The 21,791-nt window shown below is 59.2% G+C and overlaps 1 protein-coding gene and 1 non-coding gene across 4 annotated transcripts in view; both read right to left on the reverse strand.

Annotated features, from left to right (window-relative positions):
* RNASEH2C (ribonuclease H2 subunit C) overlaps positions 1 to 13,501 on the reverse strand; it is a 47,003-nt gene extending 33,502 nt beyond the window's left edge. For 2 of the 3 annotated variants that reach the window (XM_053720017.1, XM_053720016.1), the window contains exon 1: positions 13,365 to 13,457. The gene's annotated coding sequence lies outside the window, so the exon portion shown is untranslated. Of the gene's footprint in view, positions 1 to 13,364 lie in introns of all 3 variants that reach the window. The other variant, XM_053720015.1, reaches the window with a different exon arrangement.
* A 144-nt stretch (positions 13,502 to 13,645) lies between these two features.
* TRNAL-CAG (transfer RNA leucine (anticodon CAG)) lies at positions 13,646 to 13,728 on the reverse strand. Its single transcript has one exon. It is a non-coding gene; the product is annotated as a tRNA-Leu (tRNA).
* Positions 13,729 to 21,791: the final 8,063 nt, after the last annotated feature.

The following is a 21,791-nucleotide window of genomic DNA, read 5'->3' on the forward strand; positions in this document are numbered from 1 at the left end:
ACCTGACACACACAGCCCCTCCCAATGCCCCTCACACTAATAGTCACCCCCCCCTCCCAATGCCCCTCACACTAAAAATAGTCACCTGACACACACACCCAATGCCCCTCACACTAATAGTCACCCCCCCAATGCCCCTCACACTAATAGTCACCTGACACACACAGTCCCTCCCAATGCCCCTCACACTAATAGTCACCTGACTTCCCCCCTCCCAATGCCCCTCACACTAATAGTCACCTGACACCCCCCCCCTCCCAATGCCCCTCACACTAATAGTCACCTGACACCCCCCCCTCCCAATGCCCCTCACACTAATAGTCACCTGACACACACCCCCTCCCAATGCCCCTCACACTAATAGTCACCTGACACACACAGTCCCTCCCAATGCCCCTCACACTAATAGTCACCTGACACACACAGTCCCTCCCAATGCCCCTCACACTAATAGTCACCTGACACACACAGTCCCTCCCAATGCCCCTCACACTAATAGTCACCTGACAAACACCCCCTCCCAATGCCCCCTCACACTAATAGTCACCTGACACCCCCCCCTCCCAATGCCCCTCACACTAATAGTCACCTGACACACACCCCCTCCCAATGCCCCTCACACTAATAGTCACCTGACACACACCCCCTCCCAATGCCCCTCACACTAATAGTCACCTGACACACACCCCCTCCCAATGCCCCACACTAATAGTCACCTGACACACACCCCCTCCCAATGCCCCACACCCCAATAGTCACACACCCCCTCCCAATGCCCCTCACACTAATAGTCACCTGACACACACCCCCCTCCCAATGCCCCTCACACTAATAGTCACCTGACACACACACACCCTCCCAATGCCCCTCACACTAATAGTCACCTGACACCCCCCCCCATCCCAATGCCCCTCACACTAATAGTCACCTGACATACACAGCCTCTCCCAATAATAGTCACCCCCCCCTCCCAATGCCCCTCACACTAATAGTCACCTGACACACACAGCCCCTCCCAATGCCCATCACACTAATAGTCACCTGACACACACAGACCCTCCCAATGCCCCTCACACTAATAGTCACCTGACACACACAGCCCCTCCCAATGCCCCTCACACTAATAGTCACCTGACACACACAGCCCCTCCCAATGCCCCTCACACTAATAGTCACCCCCCCCTCCCAATGCCCCTAACACTAATAGTCACCTGACACACACAGCCCCTCCCAATGCCACTCACACTAATAGTCACCTGACACACACACCCTCCCAATGCCCCTCACACTAATAGTCACCCCCCCCTCCCAATGCCCCCTAACACTAATAGTCACCCCCCTCCCAATGCCCCCTAACACTAATAGTCACCCACCCCTCCCAATGCCCCCTAACACTAATAGTCACCCACCCCTCCCAATGCCCCCTAACACTAATAGTCACCTGACACACACCCTCTGACAATGCCCCCCACACCAATAGTCACACACCCTCTCCCAAAGCCCCTAACACTAATAGTCACCTGACACACACCCCCTCCCAATGCCCCTCACACTAATAGTCACCTGACACACACCCCCCTCCCAATGCCCCTAACACTAATAGTCACCTGACACTAATAGTCACCTGACACCCCCCCCTCCCAATGCCCCTCACACTAATAGTCACCTGACACACACCCCCTCCCAATGCCCCTCACCTCAATAGACACCTGACACACACCCCCTCCCAATGCCCCTCACACCAATAGTCACACACCCCCTCCCAATGCCCCTCACACTAATAGTCACCTGACACACACACACACACCCTCCCAATGCCCATCACACTAATAGTCACCTGACACACACCCCCTCCCAATGCCCATCACACTAATAGTCACCTGACACACACCCCCTCCCAATGCCCCTCACCTCAATAGACACCTGACACACACCCCCTCCCAATTTCCCTCACCTCAATAGACACCTGACACACACCCCCTCCCAATTTCCCTCACCCCAATAATCACCTGACACCCCCTCCCAATGCCCTCACACCAATAGTCACCTGACACCCCCCCCTCCCAATGCCCCTCACACCAATAGTCACCTGAACCCCCCCCTCCCAATCCCCTCACACCAATAGTCACCTGACACCCCCCCTCCCAATGCCCCTCACACCAATAGTCACCTGACACACCCCCCCTCCCAATGCCCCTCACACCAATAGTCACCTGACACACACACACCCTCCCAATGCCCCACACCCCAATAGTCACACACCCCCTCCCAATGCCCCTCACACCAATAGTCACCTGACACACACCCCCTCCCAATGCCCCTCACACCAATAGTCACCTGACTCACACCCCCTGCCAATGCCCCACACATCAATAGTCACCTGACACGCCCCTCACCCAATAGTCACCTGACACCCCCCCTCCCAGTGCCCCTCACCCCAATAGTCACCTGACACACACCCCCTCCCAATGCCCCTCACCCCAATAGTCACCTGACACACACCCCCTCCCAATGCCCCTCACCCCAATAGTCACCTGACACACACCCCCTCCCAATGCCCCTCACACCAATAGTCACACCCCCCCCTCCCAATGCCCCTCACACCAATAGTCACCTGACACACACCCCCTCCCAATGCCCCACAGCCCAATAGTCACACCCCCCTCCCAATGCCCCTCACACCAATAGTCACCTGACACACACCCCCTCCCAATGCCCCTCACACTAATAGTCACCATACACACACCCCCTCCTAATGCCCCTCACACTAATAGTCACCTGACACACACCCCCTCCCAATGCCCCTCACACCAATAGTCACCTGACTCACACCCCCTGCCAATGCCCCACACATCAATAGTCACCTGACACACACCCCCTCCCAATGCCCCTCACCCAATAGTCACCTGACACCCCCCTCCCAGTGCCCCTCACCCCAATAGTCACCTGACACACACCCCCTCCCAATTTCCCTCACCCCAATAATCACCTGACACCCCCCTCCCAATGCCCCTCACACCAATAGTCACACCCCCCCTCCCAATGCCCCTCACACCAATAGTCACCTGACACACACCCCCTCCCAATGCCCCACAGCCCAATAGTCACCCCCCCCCCCAATGCCCCTCACACTAATAGTCACCATACACACACCCCCTCCTAATGCCCCTCACACTAATAGTCACCTGACACCCCCCCCTCCCAATGCCCCTCACCCCAATAGTCACCTGACACACACCCCCCTCCCAATGCCCCTCACCCCAATAGTCACCTGACACCCCCTCCCAATGCCCCACACCCCAATAGTCACACACACCCTCCCAATGCCCCTCACACTAATAGTCACCTGACGCAAACACACCCTTCCAATGCCCCTCACACCAATAGTCACACCCCCCTCCCAATGCCCCTCACACCAATAGTCACACCCCCCTCCCAATGCCCCTCACACCAATAGTCACCTGACACGCACACACCCTCCCAATGCCCCTCACACTAATAGTCACCTGATGCAAACACACCCTCCCAATGCCCCTCACACCAATAGTCACACCCCCCTCCCAATGCCCCTCACACCAATAGTCACCTGACACGCACACACCCTCCCAATGCCCCTCACACTGATGCTTGGCACACACACACCCTCCCAATGCCCCTCACACTGATGCTTGGCACACACACACCCTCCCAATGCCCCTCACACTGATGCTTGGCACACACACACCCTCCCAATGCCCCTCACACTGATGCTTGGCACACACACACCCTCCCAATGCCCCTCACACTGATGATTGGCACACACACCCTCCCAATGCCCCTCACACTGATGATTGGCACACACACCCTCCCAATGCCCCTCACACTGATGCTTGGCACACACACACCCTCCCAATGCCCCTCACACTGATGCTTGGCACACACACACCCTCCCAATGCCCCTCACACTGATGCTTGGCACACACACCCTCCCAATGCCCCTCACACTGATGCTTGGCACACACACCCTCCCAATGCCCCTCACACTAATGCTTGGCACACACACCCTCCCAATGATACTTGACACACAACATAGAAAAAAACTGGATTATGCCACATGCCCTATCCCACCGAACCAGACGCCAACAAAAACTTGTCAGTCTTGGCCAGACACCCTGTCCCCCTCAGGCACCCTCTCTCCACTAGGCACACACTGTCCCCCCCCAGGCACAATCTCTCCTCTAGGCACACACTGCCCCCCCCCCAGGCACCCTCTCTCCTCTAGGCACACACTGCCCCCCCCCCCAGGCACCCTCTCTCCTCTAGGCACACACTGCCCCCCCCCCAGGCACCCTCTCTCCTCTAGGCACACACTGCCCCCCCCAGGCACCCTCTCTCCTCTAGGCACACACTGTCCCCCCCAGGCACCCTCTCTCCTCTAGGCACACACTGCCCCCCCCCAGGCACCCTCTCTCCTCTAGGCACACACTGCCCCCCCAGGCACCCTCTCTCCTCTAGGCACACACTGCCCCCCCCAGGCACCCTCTCTCCTCTAGGCACATACTGCCCCCCCAGGCACCCTCTCTCCTCTAGGCACATACTGCCCCCCCCCCCCCAGGCACCCTCTCTCCTCTAGGCACTCACTGCCCCCCCCCCCAGGCACCCTCTCTCCTCTAGACACTCACTGTCCCCCCAGGCACCCTCTCTCCTCTAGGCACACACTGTCCCCCCAAGGCACCCTCTCTCCTCTAGGCACAAACTGTCCCCCCCCCCAGGCACCCTCTCTCCACTAGGCACACACTGCCCCCCCCCCCAGGCACCCTCTCTCCTCTAGGCACACACTGCCCCCCCCCCCCAGGCACCCTCTCTCCTCTAGGCACACACTGCCCCCCCCAGGCACCCTCTCTCCTCTAGGCACACACTGCCCCCCCCAGGCACACACTGCCCCCCCCAGGCACCCTCTCTCCTCTAGGCACACACTGCCCCCCCCAGGCACCCTCTCTCCTCTAGGCACACACTGCCCCCCCCCAGGCACCCTCTCTCCTCTAGGCACACACTGCCCCCCCCAGGCACCCTCTCTCCTCTAGGCACACACTGCCCCCCCCCAGGCACCCTCTCTCCTCTAGGCACACACTGCCCCCCCCCCAGGCACCCTCTCTCCTCTAGGCACACACTGCCCCCCCCCCCCAGGCACCCTCTCTCCTCTAGGCACACACTGCCCCCCCCAGGCACCCTCTCTCCTCTAGGCACACACTGTCCCCCCAGGCACCCTCTCTCCTCTAGGCACAAACTGTCCCCCCAGGCACCCTCTCTCCTCTAGGCACACACTGTCCCCCCAGGCACCCTCTCTCCTCTAGGCACACACTGTCCCCCCAGGCACCCTCTCTCCTCTAGGCACACACTGTCCCCCCAAGGCACCCTCTCTCCTCTAGGCACACACTGTCCCCCCAGGCACCCTCTCTCCTCTAGGCACACACTGTCCCCCCAAGGCACCCTCTCTCCTCTAGGCACACACTGTCCCCCCAAGGCACCCTCTCTCCTCTAGGCACAAACTGTCCCCCCCAGGCACCCTCTCTCCTCTAGGCACAAACTGTCCCCCCCAGGCACCCTCTCTCCTCTAGGCACAAACTGTCCCCCCCCCCAGGCACCCTCTCTCCTCTAGGCACACACTGCCCCCCCCCCCAGGCACCCTCTCTCCTCTAGGCACACACTGTCCCCCCAGGCACCCTCTCTCCTCTAGGCACAAACTGTCCCCCCAGGCACTCACTGTCCCCCCAGGCACCCTCTCTCCTCTAGGCACTCACTGTCCCCCCAGGCACCCTCTCTCCTCTAGGCACAAACTGTCCCCCCAGGCACCCTCTCTCCTTTAGGCACACACTGTCCCCCCCAGGCACCCTCTCTCCTTTAGGCACACACTGTCCCCCCCAGGCACCCTCTCTCCTTTAGGAACACACTGTCCCCCCAAGGCACCCTCTCTCCTTTAGGCACACACTGTCCCCCCAAGGCACCCTCTCTCCTTTAGGCACACACTGTCCCCCCAAGGCACCCTCTCTCCTCTAGGCACAAACTGTCCCCCCAAGGCACCCTCTCTCCTCTAGGCACACACTGTCCCCCCAAGGCACCCTCTCTCCTCTAGGCACACACTGTCCCCCCAGGCACCCTCTCTCCTCTAGGCACACACTGTCCCCCCAGGCACCCTCTCTCCTCTAGGCACACACTGTCCCCCCCAGGCACCCTCTCTCCTCTAGGCACACACTGTCCCCCCAGGCACCCTCTCTCCTCTAGGCACACACTGTCCCCCCCAGGCACCCTCTCTCCTCTAGGCACACACTGTCCCCCCCAGGCACCCTCTCTCCTCTAGGCATACACTGTCCCCCCCAGGCACCCTCTCTCCTCTAGGCACACACTGTCCCCCCCAGGCACCCTCTCTCCTCTAGGCACACACTGTCCCCCCCAGGCACCCTCTCTCCTCTAGGCACACACTGTCCCCCCCAGGCACCCTCTCTCCTCTAGGCACAAACTGTCCCCCCCCAGGCACCCTCTCTCCTCTAGGCACAAATTGTCCCCCCAGGCACCCTCTCTCCTCTAGGCACATACTCCCCCCCCCCCCGGCACCCTCTCTCTCCTCTAGGCACACACTGTCCCCCCCCCCCCCCGGCACCCTCTCTCCTCTAGGCACACACTGTCCCCCCCCCCCCCCCCGGCACCCTCTCTCTCCTCTAGGCACACACTGTCCCCCCCCCCCCCCCGGCACCCTCTCTCCTCTAGGCACACACTGCCCCCCCCAGGCACCCTCTCTCCTCTAGGCACACACTGTCCCCCCCCCAGGCACCCTCTCTCCTCTAGGCACACACTGCCCCCCCCCCAGGCACCCACTGCCGCCCCCCCCAGGCACCCACTCTCCTCTAGGCACACACTGCCCCCCCCAGGCACCCACTCTCCACTAGGCACACACTGTCGTCCCTAGTCACCCTCTCTCCATCCCAGAGGCAGAACTTTTCTTCACTTTCCGCGATGAGATTTTTTTTAGTGAAAATTTTTCTGCCGGTCATTTTTAAATTAGACAGTTACACTAAGGCACCAGTTCAACTGCAATGTGTTGGTTAACTGAAGAATAATGCAATTTTTAATGCTTTATAATATAATTGCATTGCAAATTAGCTGCATACAAAAAAAGACATTTTAAAATTCAGAATAAACAACTTTGCAGACTGGGAAAGGCTAGGGGGCGGGTTTGAAAAAATCTCTGAGAGCCAGTAAACAAGCAATGTGCTGCTGCTGCTTTGCAGCGCTACTGCATATTTGACTGCTCACTTCAAAGAGCACTTTGCTCTGGATAAACTGTGTTAAGAAAAACTTATACACTGCAACCAGAGCACAGCTCTGTTTGAAGAGAACTGTCTAATGTGGAGCAGCACTACAAAGTTCAAGCCCTAACGGTTCCTGCACGTGTCCTGTTCATTCTGCAGACATGCTGCATTTTCTGCGATGACATATCAGATCACTGTATGTTCTGCCTTGGGGCTCTACATTAGGCACACACTGCCCCCCCAGGCACCCTCTCTCCTTTAGGCACACACTGCCCCCCCCAGACACCCTCTCTCCTTTAGGCACACACTGCCCCCCCAGGCACCCTCTCTCCTTTAGGCACACTGCCCCCCCAGGCACCCTCTCTCCTTTAGGAACACACTGCCCCCCAAGGCACCCTCTCTCCTTTAGGCACACACTGCCCCCCCCCCCCCCGGCGCCCTCTCTCCTCTAGGCACACACTGCCCCCCCCCGGCACCCTCTCTCCTCTAGGCACACACTGCCCCCCCCCCCCCCGGCACCCTCTCTCCATTAGGCACACACTCCTCCCCCCCAGGCACCCTCTCTCCTCTAAGCACACACTGCCCCCCCAGGCACCCTCTCTCCTTTAGGAACACACTGCCCCCCCGGCACCCTCTCTCCATTAGGCACACACTCCTCCCCCCCAGGCACCCTCTCTCCTCTAGGCACACACTCCTCCCCCCCAGGCACCCTCTCTCCTCTAGGCACACACTCCTCCCCCCCAGGCACCCTCTCTCCTCTAGGCACACACTGCCCCCCCCAGGCACACTCTCTCCTCTAGGCACACACTGCCCCCCCCCCCCGGCACCCTCTCTCCATTAGGCACCCCCCCCCCCAGGCACCCTCTCTCCTCTAGACACACACCGCCCCCCCCAGGCACACACTTCCCCCCCCCAGGCGCCCTCTCTCCTCTAGGCACACACTTCCCCCCCCCCAGGCGCCCTCTCTCCTCTAGGCACACACTTCCCCCCCCCAGGCGCCCTCTCTCCTCTAGGCACATACTCCCCCCCCCCCGGCACCCTCTCTCCTCTAGGCACACACTTCCCCCCCCCAGGCGCCCTCTCTCCTCTAGGCATACACTTCCCCCCCCCAGGCGCTGTCTCTCCTCTAGGCACACACTTCCCCCCCCCAGGCGCCGTCTCTCCTCTAGGCACACACTGTCCCCCCAGGCACAAACTGTCCCCCCAGGCACCCTCTCTCCTCTAGGCACAAACTGTCCCCCAGGCACCCTCTCTCCTCTAGGCACAAACTGTCCCCCCAGGCACCCTCTCTCCTCTAGGCACAAACTGTCCCCCCAGGCACCCTCTCTCCTCTAGGCACAAACTGTCCCCCCAGGCACCCTCTCTCCTCTAGGCACAAACTGTCCCCCCAGGCACCCTCTCTCCTCTAGGCACAAACTGTCCCCCAGGCACCCTCTCTCCTCTAGGCACACACTGTCGTCCCAAGGCACCCTCTCTCCTCTAGGCACACACTGTCGTCCCAAGGCACCCTCTCTCCTCTAGGCACACACTGTCCCCCCAAGGCACCCTCTCTCCTCTAGGCACACACTGTCCCCCCAAGGCACCCTCTCTCCTCTAGGCACACACTGTCCCCCCAGGCACCCTCTCTCCTCTAGGCACACACTGTCCCCCCAGGCACCCTCTCTCCTCTAGGCACACACTGTCCCCCCAGGCACCCTCTCTCCTCTAGGCACACACTGTCCCCCCAGGCACCCTCTCTCCTCTAGGCACACACTGTCCCCCCAGGCACCCTCTCTCCTCTAGGCACACACTGTCCCCCCAGGCACCCTCTCTCCTCTAGGCACACACTGTCCCCCCAGGCACCCTCTCTCCTCTAGGCACACACTGTCCCCCCCCCCCCCCGGCACCCTCTCTCTCCTCTAGGCACACACTGTCCCCCCCCGTCCCCCCCCCGGCAGCCTCTCTCTCCTCTAGGCACACACTGTCCCCCCCCGTCCCCCCCCCCCGGCACCCTCTCTCTCCTCTAGGCACACACTGTCCCCCCCCCCCGGCACCCTCTCTCCTCTAGGCACACACTGCCCCCCCCCCCAGGCACCCTCTCTCCTCTAGGCACTCACTGTCCCCCCCCCAGGCACCCTCTCTCCTCTAGGCACACACTGCCCCCCCCCCCCCAGGCACCCTCTCTCCTCTAGGCACACACTGCCCCCCCCCCCCCAGGCACCCTCTCTCCTCTAGGCACTCACTGCCCCCCCCAGGCACCCTCTCTCCTCTAGGCACACACTGTCCCCCCCAGGCACCCTCTCTCCTCTAGGCACACACTGTCCCCCCCAGGCACCCTCTCTCCTCTAGGCACACACTGCCCCCCCCCAGGCACCCTCTCTCCTCTAGGCACTCACTGTCCCCCCAGGCACCCTCTCTCCTCTAGGCACACACTGTCCCCCCCAGGCACCCTCTCTCCTCTAGGCACTCACTGTCCCCCCCAGGCACCCTCTCTCCTCTAGGCACTCACTGTCCCCCCCAGGCACCCTCTCTCCTCTAGGCACTCACTGTCCCCCCAAGGCACCCTCTCTCCTCTAGGCACTCACTGTCCCCCCAGGCACCCTCTCTCCTCTAGGCACACACTGTCCCCCCAAGGCACCCTCTCTCCTCTAGGCACTCACTGTCCCCCCAGGCACCCTCTCTCCTCTAGGCACACACTGTCCCCCCCAGGCACCCTCTCTCCTCTAGGCACAAACTGTCCCCCCAGGCACCCTCTCTCCTCTAGGCACACACTGTCCCCCCCAGGCACCCTCTCTCCTCTAGGCACTCACTGTCCCCCCCAGGCACCCTCTCTCCTCTAGGCACTCACTGTCCCCCCCAGGCACCCTCTCTCCTCTAGGCACTCACTGTCCCCCCAGGCACCCTCTCTCCTCTAGGCACTCACTGTCCCCCCCCCCCCCCCCGGCACCCTCTCTCTCCTCTAGGCACACACTGTCCCCCCCCCACCCCCCGGCACCCTCTCTCTCCTCTAGGCACACACTGTCCCCCCCCGGCACCCTCTCTCTCCTCTAGGCACACACTGTCCCCCCCCCCCCCCCCCGGCACCCTCTCTCCTCTAGGCACACACTGCCCCCCCCAGGCACCCTCTCTCCTCTAGGCACTCACTGTCCCCCCCCAGGCACCCTCTCTCCTCTAGGCACACACTGCCCCCCCCCCAGGCACCCTCTCTCCTCTAGGCACTCACTGCCCCCCCCCCCCAGGCACCCTCTCTCCTCTAGGCACACACTGCCCCCCCCAGGCACCCTCTCTCCTCTAGGCACTCACTGTCCCCCCAGGCACCCTCTCTCCTCTAGGCACAAATTGTCCCCCCAGGCACCCTCTCTCCTCTAGGCACACACTGTGTCCCCCCCCCCCCCCCGGCACCCTCTCTCCTCTAGGCACACACTGCCCCCCCCCCAGGCACCCTCTCTCCTCTAGGCACACACTGTCCCCCCCCCCCCGGCACCCTCTCTCCTCTAGGCACACACTGCCCCCCCCCCCAGGCACCCTCTCTCCTCTAGGCACAAATTGTCCCCCCAGGCACCCTCTCTCCTCTAGGCACTCACTGTCCCCCCAAGGCACCCTCTCTCCTCTAGGCACTCACTGTCCCCCCAGGCACCCTCTCTCCTCTAGGCACACACTGTCCCCCCAGGCACCCTCTCTCCTCTAGGCACACACTGCCCCCCCCCCCAGGCACCCTCTCTCCTCTAGGCACACACTGCCCCCCCCCCCCCCCAGGCACCCTCTCTCCTCTAGGCACACACTGCCCCCCCCCAGGCACCCTCTCTCCTCTAGGCACACACTGCCCCCCCCCCCCAGGCACCCTCTCTCCTCTAGGCACACACTGTCCCCCCAGGCACCCTCTCTCCTCTAGGCACACACTGCCCCCCCCCAGGCACCCTCTCTCCTCTAGGCACACACTGTCCCCCCAGGCACCCTCTCTCCTCTAGGCACTCACTGTCCCCCCAGGCACCCTCTCTCCTCTAGGCACACACTGTCCCCCCCAGGCACCCTCTCTCCTCTAGGCACACACTGTCCCCCCAGGCACCCTCTCTCCTCTAGGCACAAACTGTCCCCCCCAGGCACCCTCTCTCCTCTAGGCACTCACTGTCCCCCCAGGCACCCTCTCTCCTCTAGGCACACACTGTCCCCCTCGGGCACCCTCTCTCCTCTAGGCACTCACTGTCCCCCCCGGGCACCCTCTCTCCTCTAGGCACACACTGCCCCCCCCCCCCGGCACCCTCTCTCCTCTAGGCACACACTGTCCCCCTCGGGCACCCTCTCTCCTCTAGGCACACACTGTCCCCCCCAGGCACCCTCTCTCCTCTAGGCACACACTGTCCCCCCCAGGCACCCTCTCTCCTCTAGGCACACACTGTCCCCCCCAGGCACCCTCTCTCCTCTAGGCACACACTGTCCCCCCCAGGCGCCCTCTCTCCTCTAGGCACACACTGTCCCCCCAGGCACCCTCTCTCCTCTAGGCACACACTGTCCCCCCCCAGGCACCCTCTCTCCTCTAGGCACACACTGTCCCCCCCAGGCACCCTCTCTCCTCTAGGCACACACTGTCCCCCCCCAGGCACCCTCTCTCCTCTAGGCACTCACTGTCCCCCCCAGGCACCCTCTCTCCTCTAGGCACACACTGTCCCCCCCAGGCACCCTCTCTCCTCTAGGCACACACTGTCCCCCCCAGGCACCCTCTCTCCTCTAGGCACACACTGTCCCCCCCAGGCGCCCTCTCTCCTCTAGGCACACACTGTCCCCCCCAGGCACCCTCTCTCCTCTAGGCACACACTGTCCCCCCCAGGCACCCTCTCTCCTCTAGGCACACACTGTCCCCCCCAGGCACCCTCTCTCCTCTAGGCACACACTGTCCCCCCAGGCACCCTCTCTCCTCTAGGCACACACTGTCCCCCCCCAGGCACCCTCTCTCCTCTAGGCACACACTCCCCCCCCCAGGCACCCTCTCTCCTCTAGGCACACACTGTCCCCCCAGGCACCCTCTCTCCTCTAGGCACACACTGTCCCCCCCCCCAGGCACCCTCTCTCCTCTAGGCACACACTGTCCCCCCCCCCCCAGGCACCCTCTCTCCTCTAGGCACACACTCCCCCCCCAGGCACCCTCTCTCCTCTAGGCAAACACTGTCCCCCCCAGGCACCCTCTCTCCTCTAGGCAAACACTGTCCCCCCCCAGGCACCCTCTCTCCTCTAGGCAAACACTGTCCCCCCCAGGCACCCTCTCTCCTCTAGGCACACACTGCCCCCCCCCCCAGGCACCCTCTCTCCTCTAGGCACACACTGCCCCCCCCCCCAGGCACCCTCTCTCCTCTAGGCACACACTGTCCCCCCCAGGCACCCTCTCTCCTCTAGGCACACACTGTCCCCCCAGGCACCCTCTCTCCTCTAGGCACACACTGTCCCCCCCAGGCACCCTCTCTCCTCTAGGCACACACTGTCCCCCCCAGGCACCCTCTCTCCTCTAGGCACACACTGTCCCCCCCAGGCACCCTCTCTCCTCTAGGCACACACTGTCCCCCCCAGGCACCCTCTCTCCTCTAGGCACACACTGTCCCCCCCAGGCACCCTCTCTCCTCTAGGCACACACTGTCCCCCCCAGGCACCCTCTCTCCTCTAGGCACACACTGTCCCCCCCAGGCACCCTCTCTCCTCTAGGCACACACTGTCCCCCCCAGGCACCCTCTCTCCTCTAGGCACACACTGTCCCCCCCAGGCACCCTCTCTCCTCTAGGCACACACTGTCCCCCCAGGCACCCTCTCTCCTCTAGGCACACACTGTCCCCCCCCAGGCACCCTCTCTCCTCTAGGCACACACTGCCCCCCCCCAGGCACCCTCTCTCCTCTAGGCACACACTGCCCCCCCCCAGGCACCCTCTCTCCTCTAGGCACACACTGTCCCCCCAGGCACCCTCTCTCCTCTAGGCACACACTGCCCCCCCCCCCAGGCACCCTCTCTCCTCTAGGCACACACTGCCCCCCCCCAGGCACCCTCTCTCCTCTAGGCACTCACTGTCGTTCCTAGGTCCCCAGTGTAACACAAATCATCACACCGCGGACACTTACCTACAACAGCTCCCGCCAAATACACTAAAGAGAAGGGAAAATGACGTCACTGTCAACGCGTAGAATGACGGGAGATGTAGTTCGTGTCAGTTATTTAGTACAAAGCGTTGCGGTAACGGTGATGTCATCAACAGTGCATGCTGGGATTTTTAGTAACCGTTTCACAGCAGCGACATCCGCTGGTAACCGGGGCCGGTCAGGTGGGCGACATAAATTTATAGCGGGACAAATAGTAGTAAGTGTTAGAATCCACTAGACTAGATACATAAAAAAAAAAAAACTGTCAGAAGTGGGATTCGAACCCACGCCTCCAGAGGAGACTGCGACCTGAACGCAGCGCCTTAGACCGCTCGGCCATCCTGACTTGCCTTCATTCGCTTTGGATCTTTATATGTATACAGCAGACTGTGTGTTCTATACATATCTATATATTATAAGTATCCATGCACTTGTAACATAAATATTTACAGCAATTCTTTTTTTCTAGAAAGCAAATAATTAAACAGTTTTATTACATAATAAGCCTGCCCGTATCCCACTACCCCTCTGTCCCTATCCCACTGCCTCTATCCCTCTGCCCCATCCCTCTGTCCCTATCCCTCTGCCCTGCCCCTCTGTCCCTATCCCTCTGTCCCTATCCCTCTGTCCCTATCCCTCTGCCCCTCTATCCCTATCCCTCTGTACCTATCCCTCAGTCCCTATCCCTCTGTCCCTATCCCTCTGCCTCTGCCCCATCCCTCTGTCCCTATCCCTCTGCCCTATCCCTCTGTCCCTATCCCTCTGTCCCTCTATCCCTATCCCTCTGTCCCTATCCCTCTGCCCCATCCCTCTGTCCCTATCCCTCTGCCCTAACCCTCTGTCCCTCTATCCCTATCCCTCTGTCCCTATCTCTCTGCCCCATCCCTCTGTCCCTATCCCTTTGCCCTGCTCCTCTGTCCCTATCCCTCTGCCCCTCTATCCCTATCCCTCTGTCCCTATCCCTCTGTCCCCATCCCTCTGTCCCTATCCCTCTGTCCCTATCCCTCTGTCCCCATCCCTCTGTCCCTATCCCTCTGCCCTGCTCCTCTATCCCTATCCCTCTGTCCCTATCCCTCTGTCCCTATCCCTCTGCCCCTCGGTCCCTATCCCTCTGTCCCTATCCCTCTGCCCCTATCCCACTGCCTCTATCCCTCTGCCCCATCCCTCTGTCCCTATCCCTCTGCCCCTCTATCCCTATCCCTCTGTCCCTATCCCTCTGCCCTGCTCCTCTGTCCCTATCCCTCTGTCCCTATCCCTCTGTCCCTATCCCTCTGCCCCTCTATCCCTATCCCTCTGTCCCTATCCCTCTGTACCCATCCCTCTGTCCCCATCCCTCTGTCCCTATCCCTCTGTCCCCATCCCTCTGTCCCTATCCCTCTGCCCTGCTCCTCTATCCCTATCCCTCTGTCCCTTGTAAAATAAATATTTACAGCAATTCTTTTTTTTCTAGAAAGCAAATAATGAAACAGTTTTATTACATAATAACCACTGCCCCTCTATCCCAATCCCTCTGTCCCTATCCCTCTGTCCCCATCCCTCTGACCCTATCCCTCTGTCCCTATCCCTCTGTCCCTATCCCTCTGTCCCCATCCCTCTGTCCCTATACCCCCGCCCTGCTCCTCTATCCCTATCCCTCTGTCCCTATCCCTCTGTCCCTATCCCTCTGTCCCTATCCCACTGCCTCTATCCCTCTGCCCCATCCCTCTGTCCCTATCCCTCTGCCCCTCTATTCCTATCCCTCTGTCCCTATCCCTCTGTCCCTATCCCTCTGCCCTGCCCCTCTGTCCCTATCCCTCTGCCCCTTTGTCCCTATCCCTCTGTCCCTATCCCTCTGTCCCTATCCCTCTGTCCCTATCCCTCTGTCCCCATCCCTCTGTCCCTATCCCTCTGCCCTGCTCCTCTGTCCCTATCCCTCTGCCCCTCTGTCCCTATCCCTCTGTCCCTATCCCTCTGTCCCTATCCCTCTGTCCCCATCCCTCTGTCCCTATCCCTCTGTCCCTATCCCTCTGCCCCTCTGTCCCTATCCCTCGGTCCCTATCCCTCGGTCCCTATCCCTCTGTCCCTATCCATCTGTCCCTATCCCTCTGTCCCTATCCCTCTGCCCTTGGTCCCTATCCCTCGGTCCCTATCCCTCTGTCCCTATCCATATGTCCCTATCCCTCTGCCCCTCAGTCCCTATCCCTCTGTCCCTGTCCCTCTGTCCCTAAACCTCTGTCCCTAAACCTCTGTCCCTATCCCTCTGTCCCTATCCCTCTGTCCCTAAACCTCTGTCCCTGTCCCTCTGTCCCTATCCCTCTGCCCCTCTGTCCCTACCCCTCTGTCCCTACCCCTCTGTCCCTATCCCTCTGTCCCTAAACCTCTGTCCCTATCCCTCTGTCCCTAAACCTCTGTCCCTAAACCTCTGTCCCTGTCCCTATCCCAATCCCTCTGTCCCTAAACCTCTGTCCCTATCCCTCTGTCCCTAAACCTCTGTCCCTGTCCCTATCCCTGTCCCTCTGTCCCTAAACCTCTATCCCTGTACCTCTGTCCCTAAACCTATGTCCCTATCCCTCTGTCCCTATCCCTCTGTCCCTAAACCTCTGTCCCTGTCCCTATCCCTATCCCTCTGTCCCTAAACCTCTATCCCTGTCCCTCTGTCCCTAAACCTCTATCCCTGTCCCTATCCCTCTATCCCTATTCCTCTGCCTCTGTCCCTGTCCCTCTGTCCCTATCCCTCTGTCCCTATCCCTCTGTCCCTATCCCTCTGTCCCTATCCCTCTATTCCTAAACCTCTGTCCCCATCCCTCTGTCCCTATCCCTCTGTCCCTATCCCTCTGTCCCTATCCCTCTGCCCCTCGGTCCCTATCCCTCGGTCCCTATCCCTCTGTCAATATCCATCTGTCCCTATCCCTCTGTCCCTATCCCTCTGTCCCTATCCCTCTGCCCTTGGTCCCTATCCCTCGGTCCCTATCCCTCTGTCCCTATCCATATGTCCCTATCCCTCTGCCCCTCAGTCCCTATCCCTCTGTCCCTGTCCCTCTGTCCCTAAACCTCTGTCCCTATCCCTCTGTCCCTAAACCTCTGTCCCTGTCCCTCTGTCCCTATCCCTCTGCCCCTCTGTCCCTACCCCTCTGTCCCTATCCCTCTGTCCCTAAACCTCTGTCCCTATCCCTCTGTCCCTAAACCTCTGTCCCTATCCCTCTGTCCCTAAACCTCTGTCCCTGTCCCTATCCCTATCCCTCTGTCCCTAAACCTCTGTCCCTATCCCTCTGTCCCTAAACCTCTGTCCCTGTCCCTATCCCTGTCCCTCTGTCCCTAAACCTCTATCCCTGTACCTCTGTCCCTAAACCTATGTCCCTATCCCTCTGTCCCTATCCCTCTGTCCCTAAACCTCTGTCCCTGTCCCTATCCCTGTCCCTCTGTCCCTAAACCTCTATCCCTGTCCCTCTGTCCCTAAACCTCTATCCCTGTCCCTATCCCTCTATCCCTATTCCTCTGTCCCTGTCCCTCTGTCCCTATCCCTCTGTCCCTATCCCTCTGTCCCTATCCCTCTGTCCCTATCCCTCTATTCCTAAACCTCTGTCCCTATCCCTCTGTCCCTATCCCTCTGTCCCTATCCCTCTATCCTGTCCCTCTATCCATATTCCTCTGCCCCTGTCCCTCTGTCCCTGTCCCTCTGTCCCTATCCCTCTGTCCCTAAACCTCTATCCCTGTCCCTCTGTCCCTAAACCTCTATCCCTGTCCCTATCCCTCTATCCCTATTCCTCTGCCTCTGTCCCTGTCCCTCTGTCCCTATCCCTCTCTCCCTATCCCTCTATTCCTAAACCTCTGTCCCTGTCCCTATCCCTCTGTCCCTATCCCTCTGTCCCTATCCCTCTATCCTGTCCCTCTATCCCTATTCCTCTGCCCCAGTCCCTGTCCCTCTGTCCCTATCCCTCTGTCCCTAAACCTCTGTCCCTGTCCCTATCCCTCTGTCCCTATCCCTCTATCCTGTCCCTCTATCCCTATTCCTCTGTCCCTAAACCTCTGTCCCTGTCCCTCTGTCCCTATCCCTCTATCCGTATCCCTCTGTCCCTATCCCTCTGTCCCTATCCCTCTATCCTGTCCCTCTATCCCTATTCCTCTGCCCCTGTCCCTGTCCCTCTGTCCCTGTCCCTCTGTCCCTATCCCTCTGTCCCTAAACCTCTATCCCTGTCCCTCTGTCCCTAAACCTCTATCCCTGTCCCTATCCCTCTATCCCTATTCCTCTGCCTCTGTCCCTGTCCCTCTGTCCCTATCCCTCTGTCCCTATCCCTCTATTCCTAAACCTCTGTCCCTGTCCCTATCCCTCTGTCCCTATCCCTCTGTCCCTATCCCTCTATCCCTATTCCTCTGCCCCAGTCCCTGTCCCTCTGTCCCTATCCCTCTGTCCCTAAACCTCTGTCCCTGTCCCTATCCCTCTGTCCCTATCCCTCTATCCTGTCCCTCTATCCCTATTCCTCTGTCCCTGTCCCTCTGTCCCTGTCCCTCTGTCCCTATCCCTCTATCCGTATCCCTCTGTCCCTATCCCTCTGTCCCTAAACCTCTGTCCCTGTCCCTAACCCTCTGTCCCTATCCCTGTCACTCTGTCCCTATCCCTCTGTCCCTATCCCTCTATCCCTATCCCTCTGCCCCTCTATCCCTATCCCTCTGCTCCTCTGTCCCTATCCCTCTATCCCTATCCCTCTGCCCCTCTATCCCTATCCCTCTATCCCTATCCCTCTGCCCCTCTATCCCTATCCCTCTGCCCCTCTGTCCCTATCCCTCTGTCCCTAAACCTCTGTCCCTGTCCCTATCCCTCTATCACTGTCCCTCTGTCCCTCTATCCCTCTATCCCTGCCCCTCTGTCCCTATCCCTCTATCACTATTCCTCTGCCCCTGCCCCTTTACCCCTATCCCTCTGTCCCTAAACCTCTGTCCCTGTCCTTATCCCTCTATCCCTGTCCCTCTGCCCCTATCCCTCTATCCCTATTCCTCTGCCCCTGCCCCTCTACCCCTGTCCCTCTGTCCCTAAACCTCTGTCCCTGTCCTTATCCCTCTATCCCTGTCCCTCTGTCCCTATCCCTCTATCCCTATTCCTCTGCCCCTGCCCCTCTACCCCTGTCCCTCTGTCCCTAAACCTCTGTCCCTGTCCTTATCCCTCTATCCCTGTCCCTCTGTCCCTATCCCTCTATCCCTATTCCTCTGCCCCTGCCCCTCTACCCCTGTCCTTCTGTCACTAAACCTCTGTCCCTGTCCCTGTCCTTATCCCTCTGTCCCTATCCCTGTATCCCTATTCCTCTGCCCCTCTGTCCCTATCCCTCTGTCCCTGTCCCTATCCCTCTGCCCCTGTCCCTATCCCTCTGCCCCTATAACTCTTTCCCTATCCCTCTGCCCCTGCCCCTCTATCCCTGTCCCTCCGTCCCTATACCTCTGTCCCTATCCCTCTATACCTCTGCCCCTGCCCCTCTATCCCTGTCCCTCCGTCCCTATACCTCTGTCCCTATCCCTCTATACCTCTGTCCCTGTCCCTCTATCCCTGTCCCTATCCCTTTGTCCCTATCCCTCTATCCCTGTCCATATCCCTCTGTCCCTGTACCTCTGTCCCTGTCCCTATCCCTCTATCCCTGCCCCTATTCCTCTGTCCCTATTCCTCTGTCCCTTTGTCCCTGTTTCTATCTCTTTTCTGTAGTGTAGCTGCCCTATCCCTCCCTGTACTTTTTTTTTTCTTCATGTAGTAGGGTACTCCCACTCCCTCCCCCCTCCGCTGCTAAGCCGCCCACCCGCCTCCCACCCACACCTCTAGCCGGCACCAGCAGAAGATTGTTACAGACAGTCAGGGCCGGATTTGCCATTAGGCACAGTAAGCATGTGCCTACAGGCGCATTGCAGCGATGGGCGCCACAGCGTCTGCCTGTAGTCAGTGTATTAACATTTAAAAAAAAAAAAAGATGCAGTCAGTAACGTTTTTATTTTTATTAAAGACTCGCAGTTACGCCCATTTTGCGGCGGGGAGGGAGGGTCCGAGGTCGAGGAGAGGAGCGAGTCAGCAACTACCTCCCACTCTGACTCAGTCTCCAGTCAAGAAAGTGCAGTGGTCTGTTCCTGACCTTGACGGTGCACGAAGCGCCACGTTTGGTTTGCGGCAGCACACTCACCTGACGTGATGCCGGCTGCAGCCCTCAGACTTTTAGAGTAGCGGGAAAGTGCTGAGTGCTGAGGCCGGGTTCTCCTGACTGCTTCTGTCACGTGTGACTGTCGCCTATTCGCCTGCTGTCTTGGTCTGCTGCAAAACACTTTTACATTGTTCAGGTAGAATAATATCAGGCTATTAACCTCATCACTGCCATAGAAGCAAACAGTTCGAACAAAAAAAAAAGCTGCGTATTTCAACCTTGCAAAACTATTTGGCTGAGAGACTAAAAATATCATCAGTTTCATTATAACCTATATAGAGTCACATATCAATTAATGTCTTAAAAGTCTTTTTTTTTTTTACTTGTTCTAGTCCTTCAGATGAAAGTTATGAAACTGATAGTTTCACATATTTAGCACACTAATATATCAGCATTTGCATACTCCCTGTTTTACAAGAAAGGAGTCCCTGTAAGGTGCAGAGCTTTCTGGAGGGGACTTTGACCTAGGGGAGGAAGAGGCCCATAGTTGGTTGGTGGAATTAAGGAAGGGGTGGATCCCGATGTAGCCATACTTAAGGAGCTGAGCAGGAAAAGGCAGGAAGTTACTTGTTGGAAAACATTGTGGTGACAACAGCTTGTGCATCTGTGCCTTCGTGCTTTGGGGCCTCCAGATAAGTATGGCTCATCTGGAGGCCCCAGTCCTGGATGTCGGAAGGCGTTGGCGAAGTCGGCTGCTGGTGGTCACGTATCCGCAGAGGTCCCATCGGCTGCGATCCAAAAGCCGTCATCAATCCGGATCAGGAGCCCCGCCCCAGTCAAGCCAGTAAGAGTCTGGCGCAGGGTAAGACAGCGTTAGACGGCCTGTTGGGGCCTGAAGGAGTGGAGGCGAAGGAGATGGGTCGGCGGAGGCGGGACCAGTTTGACGGCCCAGATGGGCCTAAGGTGGTAATGGAAAAAGGGGGATAGGGGGGTGCAAGTCCCAGACAATTTGGCTTATTATTCACTGCTGGGGATAACGGCTCAGAGGCAGGGCAGCAGCAGGTAGATTCAGTGCCAGTGGGGCAGAGGGTTGAGCCTCAGGTAGGCCTGTTAGGTAGTTTGGCCCCAAGGGGTTCACCCTCAATTTATGTAGTTGGGGAAGAGGAGGAGGGTAGTCCTGGTTCCCAAGGGGGGGTTTGAGGCCTGGGGTGACTTTGAGGACCTTACACTTTGTTTAGATTTCTCAGAGGAGGATGTGGTTCCTCCTACTCCTCCTAGGGGTGGTCATCAGAGTCATTCTGGGCTTCCTTTGGTTTAGAGGGTTGGTTCCACTGCATGCAGGGACCGGAGGGTGGTTCTGAGTAGGGCTGGAGCTAGCCAAGTTTTTAGGGAGGGGAATGTTGGCCTTTTTTTTTGCCTAAGGATGTTTGTTTTGCAGATTTGAGAGCTGAGGGGTCACGGCCTGGGACTTCTTCTGGCCTGCATGCTTCTAGGGGTGACAGCCAGAGGAGAGATGCCTATGGCCTGCAGGATTCTTGGACTGAGTCCATCAGACTGGATACTGAAGACGGCGTTCTAATGGAGGAACGTGCTGATGGGATGGACATGAGGGTGTAGGTGAGTACGGCCAGGGGCCTTGGTCATGGCCAGAGGGGCAAAGTGGGGAGGGGAAATTGTACTATGCCTAGGGGTGCTACTGGGAATGTGAGATGGCCGACTCAGCCGGGAGGGTGTGGGTTGCCAGCTAGAGACAGGCAACATAGAAAATATGGAGTTTGTACCCTGGGAGTAAGGAGGGACTAAGCAAGGAAATATTTCCAGCTTCAGTTCTAAGCCGAGTTGAGTGCATCTCTGTTTATTTCTAGAAAATATGGGGCAGAAGATTTAGGACAGGGAGGAGCAAATGCTACAGCTCCGTAGAGGGGTAAGGGAGGAGCTTACGGCTGGTTCGCTTGGCCTTTCCACAGTGCAGAGGGGTGCTGGGATGTGGGCACCGGTGGGGGTCATGTCACATGTGTCTTTCTTACAGGCTCCAGGACAGCAGGAGGATCCACAGGCGATGTCTACGAAACCAGGCGATAGCGGGTTCCAGAGCCTAAAGCTTGCAACGGCTGTGACCCACGCGGTCTGCAGACGCACAAACAGGTACAGGTGGGTCTAAATTGGTGGGTCAAGGTTTTGGGGAGCAAGGGGGTGTGAATGTATGCGCAGATTCTGTTTCTGTTACAATAGTAGCTGGGTTACGTGACCTATTGGCAAAATTTGAGGGTACTGGGTCTCGGGGGATTCCGGCGGTTGCCAGTGCATGGGTGCCTCC

Source organism: Bombina bombina, chromosome 7, assembly GCF_027579735.1.
Source record: "Bombina bombina isolate aBomBom1 chromosome 7, aBomBom1.pri, whole genome shotgun sequence".
In the NCBI taxonomy this organism is placed as follows: domain Eukaryota; kingdom Metazoa; phylum Chordata; class Amphibia; order Anura; family Bombinatoridae; genus Bombina; species Bombina bombina.